Genomic DNA, 8,270 nt, shown 5'->3' with positions numbered 1-8,270 from the left:
ACTATTTGACAAAATACAGCACCCTTTCTTGATAAAAACACTCCAAAAGATTGGAATACAAGGAAATTTTCTGAACATGATAAAGGGTATATATGAAAAATCCCAACCAACATTGTTTACAATGGTGAAGTCCTAAAATCTTTCCCTCTAAGGTCAAGAACAAGACAAGGAGGCCCACTCTCTCCCCTTCTATTTAACATTGTCTTAGAAGGACTTGCTCGAGCACTGAGGCAAGAACCCAGATATAAAAGGCATTCAAATTGGAAAGGAAGAAGGCAAAATTTCACTATTTGCAGATGACATGATCCTATACATAGAAAACCCTGAGTGGTCTACAAAAAACCTTCTAGAACTCATAAATGAGTTTAGTAAAGTCTCAGGTTATGAGATCAATGTGCAAAAATCAGTAGCATTTCTGTACACCAATAATGAGCAAGCTCAGGAGGAAATCAAGAAACAAATACCATTTACAATAGGCAATAAAAAATCAAACACCCAGGAATAAATTTAACTAAAGATGTAAAAAACTAATACACAGAGAACTACACAATATTGTTCAAGGAAATCAAAGAAGACCTAAATAAGTGGAAGAATATTCCCTGTTCATGGATAGGAAGACAAATATTATTAAGATGTCTATCCTACCAAAACTGATCTACACATTCAATGCAATCCCAATAAAAATCAACACAGTATTCTTTAAGGAATTAGAAAAACTAACTATGAAATTTATTTGGAATGGAAAGAAGCTCCGAATAGCCAGAGACATATTGAAAAAGAAAAATGAAATTGGAGGAATCACACTACCTGACTTCAAAACATACTACAAAGCTACAGTAGTGAAAACAGCATGGTATTGGCATAAGGAGAGACACACAGACCAATGGAACTCTCAGAGAATTGAGAGTTCTGATGTAGATCCTCATATATGTACAGTCATATAATATTCGATAAAGCCACCAAACCCTCTCAACGGGGAGAGAATGGCCTATTCAACAAATGGTGTCTGGAAAATTTGATACCCATATGTAAAAGAATGAAAGAAGATTACCATCTCACACCTTATACAAAAATCAACTCAAGATGGATCAAAGACCTAAATATAAGAGCCAAGACCATAAAGACTTTGGAAAGCAGTATAGGGAGGCATACACAGGACCTTGTAGTAGGAAATGTCTTCATGAACTTCACACCAAAAGCACGAGCAGCAAAGAACAAATAGATAAGTGGAACTTCCTCAAAATTAAAGCCTTCTGCACCTCAAAGGAGTTTGTCAAAAAAGTGAAAAGGGAGCCTACACAACGGGAGAAAATAGTTAGTAACCATATTTAGGATAGGAGACTTATAACTTGCACATATAAAGAACTCCTTTATCGTGAAAATAAAAAGATAAACAACCCATTTAAAAAATGGGAAAAAGATTTAAACAGACACTTCTCCAAAGAAGAAATACAAATGGCTATAAAGCACATGGAAAAATGCACCAAATCTCTAGCTATCAGGGAAAGGCAAATCAAAACTATAATGAGATACCATCTTACTCCCATAACATTGACAGCTATGAAAAAAACAGAAGACTACACATCCTGGAGAGATGTGGAGGAATGGGAATACTCATCCACTGCTAGTGGGAATGCAGAAGGATCCAACCATTCTGGAGGACAGTTTGGCAGTTTCTCAAAAAACTACCCATAGATTTGCCATATGACCCAGCAATTCTACTGCTGGGTATATACCCAGCAGAACTGAAAACAAGGACACAAACCGATATATGCACACCAATGTTCATAGTAGCATTGTTCACTATCGCCAAAAGTTGGAATCAACCCAAATGCCCATCAGCCGATGAATGGATAAATAAAATGTGGTATATACATACAATGGAATACTACTCGGCTTTAAGAACAAATACACTACAAACACACGTGATAACATGGATGAATCTTGAGAACCTTATGTTGAGTGAAGCAACACAGGCATTGAAGGACAAATACTACATGACCTCAATGATATGAAATAAGCAAGCTGCCTCAGAGAGCTAGAGACTGGATGATAGACTTACAGGAAGTCAGGGGGTAGAGGAAGGATGTAAGCTGACATCTACATGGGTGAAATCTATGATAAGCTGGAGGTAAGTATGTGTACAAGGAAGGGATAAAATGGGGGGAATAGGGTAACCTTTGGGTGGGGCTTTGTGGGCTTGAGGGGGGCTAGGGATGGGAGGATGGGTAATATTGCCCAAGAAATAGGGGGTAGGGTGGGGCAACATACGAACATAGGAGATTGTCAGGTGTTCGTTGAGACTATAATGCTGAGAAAAACTTTTCAAAAATATAATAAGAAAAATTACCTGTTTAAAATACTCGAAGGGGATAATCTGATGCAGGACAGACTACTAGGGAATATGTGAATGCTCATTTTGCCAGAGTAGGTTATATCATTGGGTAGAGACCCATATAAAGAGAGTGAAGGTATACCCACATCCTGGGGAGGACTGATGCCATCAAATAGAGGGAACTGTATCTCTCAAGAGAAACAGTGGCTCCCAGGGCATTAGGGCAGTGAGTATGTAAAGCCCTCAACACTGTTGCAAGTATCTCTGAACATAGCTCTTCAAGAAAGGAAGATTGACTGTCACTGTGGGCCCTAAAGGAAGGGGGACATAGGTATTGAATCCATGGAACCAATGTAACTGTGTGGGCAATAGAAGTGTTTCACAAGACTATGTAAGGATGGATATAAGACATGTAAAATTACATCAAAAAGATATACGGGCTGATAGGCTAAAATGTAAATCATAATGTAAAATGTAAGATAATTAAAAATTTAGAAAATTGTATAGTCTAAAATATAAACCACAATTTAAACACAAATATTACCTTGTTTGAAAGCTATTGTCTCAATATCTGTACATGAGTTTCAGTAAATATTGTATGAATATGTTAAAAGATTATGGCTGTGGAAGGGAAAAGGTTTTATGTTGGATAAGTGGGAGTACTGCATATTGTATATATGAAATACTGTGATCTAAACTCTTGTAAAGATAAACTTAATAATTAGAAAAAAGGAAAGAAAAAGATAGGATGTAGAATTTTTCCAAATTAATTTGTATTCTATATCTAACCTTTAAACTCATCGCTATATTCCATTTTACTATTAAGGGAACTTGGCAATATATTGGGCTTCACTGTTCAGAAAGTTTTGAATCACAGAGAGGTTCATCAATGGGAGCAGAGGAATACTGGTGTGGGATGTTATTGACAGGGGACACATGGTTGGCAGGGACTTCTACAGGGCATATATGCAGGGTACATAAAAATGTTTCAATATTTTCATAGTGGAAACAATTAAAAACAACAACTGAGGGAGTACTGAGTTCCTAGCTAGGGGAGCTCTATCACAGTCCCTAAAGGAACAGCAACAATCCCCCAAGTGCAACAGCAAAGACCAAAGAAGAATGAAAATCCAACAATGAGCCCCTGATATTAATGACTATGCTTGTGAGCCTGTACACCTGAAATAAGAACAAGGCCTAGAGCAGCAGTGTGCCTAAGAGTTACCTCCTGAGAGCCTCCGTGTTGCTCAAATGTGGCCAGTCTCGAAGCCAAACTCAGCATGTAAATGCATTGCCATCCCCCCAGTGTGGGACATGACTCCCAGGGATGAGCCTCCCTGGTGCCGAGGGATTACTACCAAGTACCAGCTGATGATGTAACTAGAAAATGACCTTGAATAGAAGGCTCAACTCGGACCAGCAGAATATCTCTGTATACATATAATAAAAGGAGTTAAAAATGGTGTTTGACCTAAATCAAGGGGGAAATGGAAAGGACAAATGAGTTTATATGGCTATGAGTCTCTAAAAAAGAGTCTGGAGGTTGTCAGAAGGATTGCCCTTATGCACACCTGAACAGAGTCCCAGAGACATATAAAGTAGATACAACCACAGGTGTTGGTTCTTCTGAGGGCTACAGAGACCCACAGGTTTTATGGTCATGGCAGATGGAGTGCAGTGCCATGTCTGTTGGCCCTTCTTTGGAGTTGATGTTTATGTGTGATGGAGCTGGACTCAGATGTGATCTCTTTTCATAAGCCTTTCCTGTTACTTTACCAGAATTGTAGTTGGTGCTGGGATTAATATATTCCCAGGGAATCTGAATCTATGGACTGACCATATGAGAACCAGGTCCTGAGCCTCAACAGACTTCAGCTCCCACACTCTGGTTTATTGGACTTACCCCACTCAGCTAACATGGAGTTGGAGAAGGTCAACCACCACACCATGGAGCCAAGAGTGCCTACAACTGAAAGCAGGAGGATTGCATCCAACATCCATGTGTAATCTAAGATATAGATAGAGATGTGGAATGGACACAACCAATCTAAGGTCCACAGGATGGAGGGATAGAATATGGATTAGAGTGGACCTACTAATATTCTATTAATGAACTATTGTGATTAGTAATCGAAGAAAATGTGGCATTGGTGTGGAGAAAGTGGCCATGGTGGCTGCTGGGTGTGGGGAATGGGAGAAAGAAATGAGATGTGGAGGAGGTTTTGGGACTTGGAGTTGCCCTGGGTGGTCCTGCAGGGACAATTACCAGACATTGTAGGTCCTCCTATGGCCCACTGGATATGGGAGTGGGAGAGTATGGACTATGATGTGGACCATTGATCATGAGGTGCAGCGATGCTCAGAGATGTATTCAACAAATGCAATAAATGTCTCATGATGATGGAGGAGAATCTTGCTATGGGAGGGGAGTAGTGGGGTGAGGGGGGCGTCAGGGATATATGGTGACCTCATATTTTTTTTATGTAATATTTAAAAAATGAATAAAGACAATAAAATAAATAATATAATTTTAGTGGAAGGATAGGAAAAAAAGAATGAATGGAAAGAGTTAATGATGGAATCACAAGGGAGAAAACAAAGAGTAAGCCTAGAGAACTCTTGAGAAGTTTCGTTGGAAATGAGACTAAAGGAGAGCTTTTTAAAACTATTTTTACAGAAGCTTTAGATTACATAAAAGTTACAGCAATAATATAGGAGGAGAATTACTCAGCCATACGGGTGCTGGTGCAAAGTACCAGAAATCTGTTGGCTTTTATAAAAGCTGTTTATTTGCAGGTAGAAGCTTACAGTTACAAGGCCCTGAAGAATCCAACTGAAGGTCACCAAAGCCTGTTGCCACGTGTTGAAGCAAGAGCTCTGCCTGGTGTCTCCTTACTTCTTCCTCTTAAGGCTCCATGGGCCCAGCTTCTTCCCATCTCAGCTGTAGGCTGGCACAGGACTCGTTCCTTTCCATGCCTTCTCAGCGGCTATGATGCTCTGTTCTCTTCAACTGCAAACTCTCAGGCAAATGGCTCACCTCTCCCCAGGCTTTAGATGATTGAGCCTTCTCATTTCTGTCACATGACAAAGTTCTCTCCTCTGAACTCTATGGAGTTCTCTCTCTCTTCCCGTGTGCTTTTTGAGGGGGTGTCTCCTGATAGCAGCCCACAAAGGAGTGGGGACTCAATCTGTGTCATACCTTTCTGACATGGTCGAATCAAAACCTTAATCTGAACAGGTAATTTAATCAAAACATGTCAGTTGATGGTAATACATTCAAAGGGTAACACACCCAGAAGAACAGATTAGTGTAAAAATATAGCCTCTCTTTTTGGGACTCATAAATTATCTCAAACTGCCACACCATCCCTTACTGGAAAGGCTCTAGATTTACACTTTTTCCTAAGGTGATACAGTAATGGTTCCCTTCATTTTGGAGAGAATAGTTTCATTATTCCAATATACCATTTCTGGGCTATTTATATCGCCTCTGAATATTAATTACAAACCAGTCAATTCTCTTTCGACTGAAATCTTTCTCAAAGTATCTATCAAAAGTGATATTTTAGTGGAGTGGGTAGAGCTCAGGGATTGAGTGCCTGCTTTGTGTATATGAGGTCCAAGTTTCAATCCCTGGTACCTCCTTTAAAAAAAAAAAAAAAGCAGTGTTTTAGTTTGCTGGGCTGCCAAAACACAACAGACTAAAATGGGTTGGCTTTTACAATGGAGATTTGTTAGATTGTAAGCTTACAGTTTTGAGGCTGAGAAAAATGTCTAAATCAAGGCCTCACCAGCTGATGCTTTCTCCCTGAAGGCCAGCGGCTGGACTCCTCTGTCATAGGGTAAAGCACATGGAGATGTCTACCAGTCTCTTCCTTCTCTTCCAGTTTTCGTTGCTTTCAGCTTCTGGTTTCCTCTCTCTCTTTGCTCCTGTGGCTTTCTCTCTCACCTGCTGTGGGTTTCTCTGTGTGTCTTTCTCCATATTCATCCTCTTCATAAAGTATTCCCATAAGAGGGTTAAGACCAACCCTGGGTCATGCCCTACTGAAATACCCTAATCAAAAGAAGGTTTCATGGGCAATAGGTTCTCATCCACAGGGAGGAATTCTTCCTAAAGATATGATTCTTACTATAAATTCTAGAATCCTTGGGTGTGGCCATGAAGGTGAAATATGCTGAGAAGGAACTTCCACCTAGCAGGGGGTATAGCTCAAGGGTAGAGCACTTGACTGTATGTCCAGAGGTTCCTGGTTCAAATCTGGGTGCCCCCTGCTGGGTTTTTGGTTTTGTCCTTGACCTAGTATTTTACAAACTAGAAATGTCCTTAACTACTACTCTTCCTCAGACTGTTGATTTTTTTCAACTGAATTCTCTCTCCTGGCATATTGAGAAATAGTAGATTGAACAATTAGACCCAATTCTTCACCCTATACTGTAACCACACTTTTTGCCAAGTGTCTTTTCAGTTTCTTCCCCAGAGGTGGGTGTCCTTTCCACCAAGCAGCTTAAAACAAATAGTTCATGCATTTCACATTTTACCTTGAAATATCCTTCCCCAACTCTATCATCTCAGGTATCTTTTCTTCCTCCCAGATTATCATGGACCACTATTGTTCCACACTATCTTCCCTGCTGACTAGAACAGATTCCTTCCCACCCAACACTTCATCAAGAAGACATTGCCATCTATCTCAGGCTTTTCTTACAGCAGGAGCCCCTTCTCAATATCAATTTTTGTATTTCCATGTTTTTCTTGCAATGATGTTGTGCCGGAGTCTTAATCAGTGACCCGAGGGTATCGTGAATGAAAGAAAGAGAAAAGGGGGAAGGAAACAAGGAGAAAGAGCGAGAGAGAAAAAGAATGAGAGAGCTGGGATCAGGGGATCTGCAAGTAGAGACTCATCAGACAACTTTATATTGATTACAAGGGGCTCTTGTATACCACAGTGTATGTGTCTACAAGCAGGCCCACAGCAGCCTACGTGCCATTAAGCATAAACATTAGTATTAACATAGTGTATGTGACTTCAAGGAGCAACACGAATTAACCATCAACATTACCTATAGTCTAAAGAATTTTCTTTTTTAAAAAATCTTATCTCAAGGTACAAAGTCTAAGTGTTCTATACATTACAAAAGGTATGAGCTCATCTTTTCCTTCAGCCTTTAACAGCTTCAGCCCATTTGGGGGGAACTCCCAAATCATTGCATTCCTTAGGTTGCAAGCCTAGTCATGGAGACAGCACATCTCTCCTTGAGAGGCCACTGTGCCTAAGTTTCCAACAATATTACATATCATGATACCCCAAAAGTCTGTGGAACACAACAATCAGCATTTAGTCTAATGTTCATGGTTCCACAAATTGAGAGACAAGAGGTAACCTAGGCTGGGACTGGCTCTGTGACTCTGCTTCAAGGTGCAGGTCTAGCTAACCTTGGCTCTTCATCTGAGTTTGGCCCACTGTTGGACCATGTGTATTCTTTCTGGGTCCCAGGCTGCAAGGACAGCCTTTGACTGGAAGAGGGCATCTCATGCAAATAGTGGAAGTACCTGAGGGCAAGCACAACTTTGCAGGCTGATTTCCAGCCCCTGCTTGCATCACATCTACTAAGGTCCCATTGACCAAAGCAAGTACGGTGTGCCAGTTATTGGGTTATTGACTTGGTTAACTCAGTTCCATATTCACCCTTCCATACCTGCACTGTGGTAAGGGACTGAATTCCTTAAGGATCTCTCCTTTACAGTGAGCACAATATTGACATACGAACCCTTGTCAGTAAACGGTTCTGGAGAAATACCGCAGGAGGAAGGGGTCTTCAATTCCTAGTTCTTACTGCATATTTTTGCTTTTTTACCTGGCTCCTGCTGCACTCTTGGTCAGTGGTGCAAATATGTGTACCCCATGTGGGAGGCTACAGAATGGAGTACTCAGGC

The sequence above is a fragment of the Dasypus novemcinctus genome, chromosome 25 (assembly GCF_030445035.2).
Source record: "Dasypus novemcinctus isolate mDasNov1 chromosome 25, mDasNov1.1.hap2, whole genome shotgun sequence".
Classification (NCBI taxonomy): Eukaryota; Metazoa; Chordata; class Mammalia; order Cingulata; family Dasypodidae; genus Dasypus; species Dasypus novemcinctus.
This window is presented reverse-complemented; position numbering follows the sequence as displayed.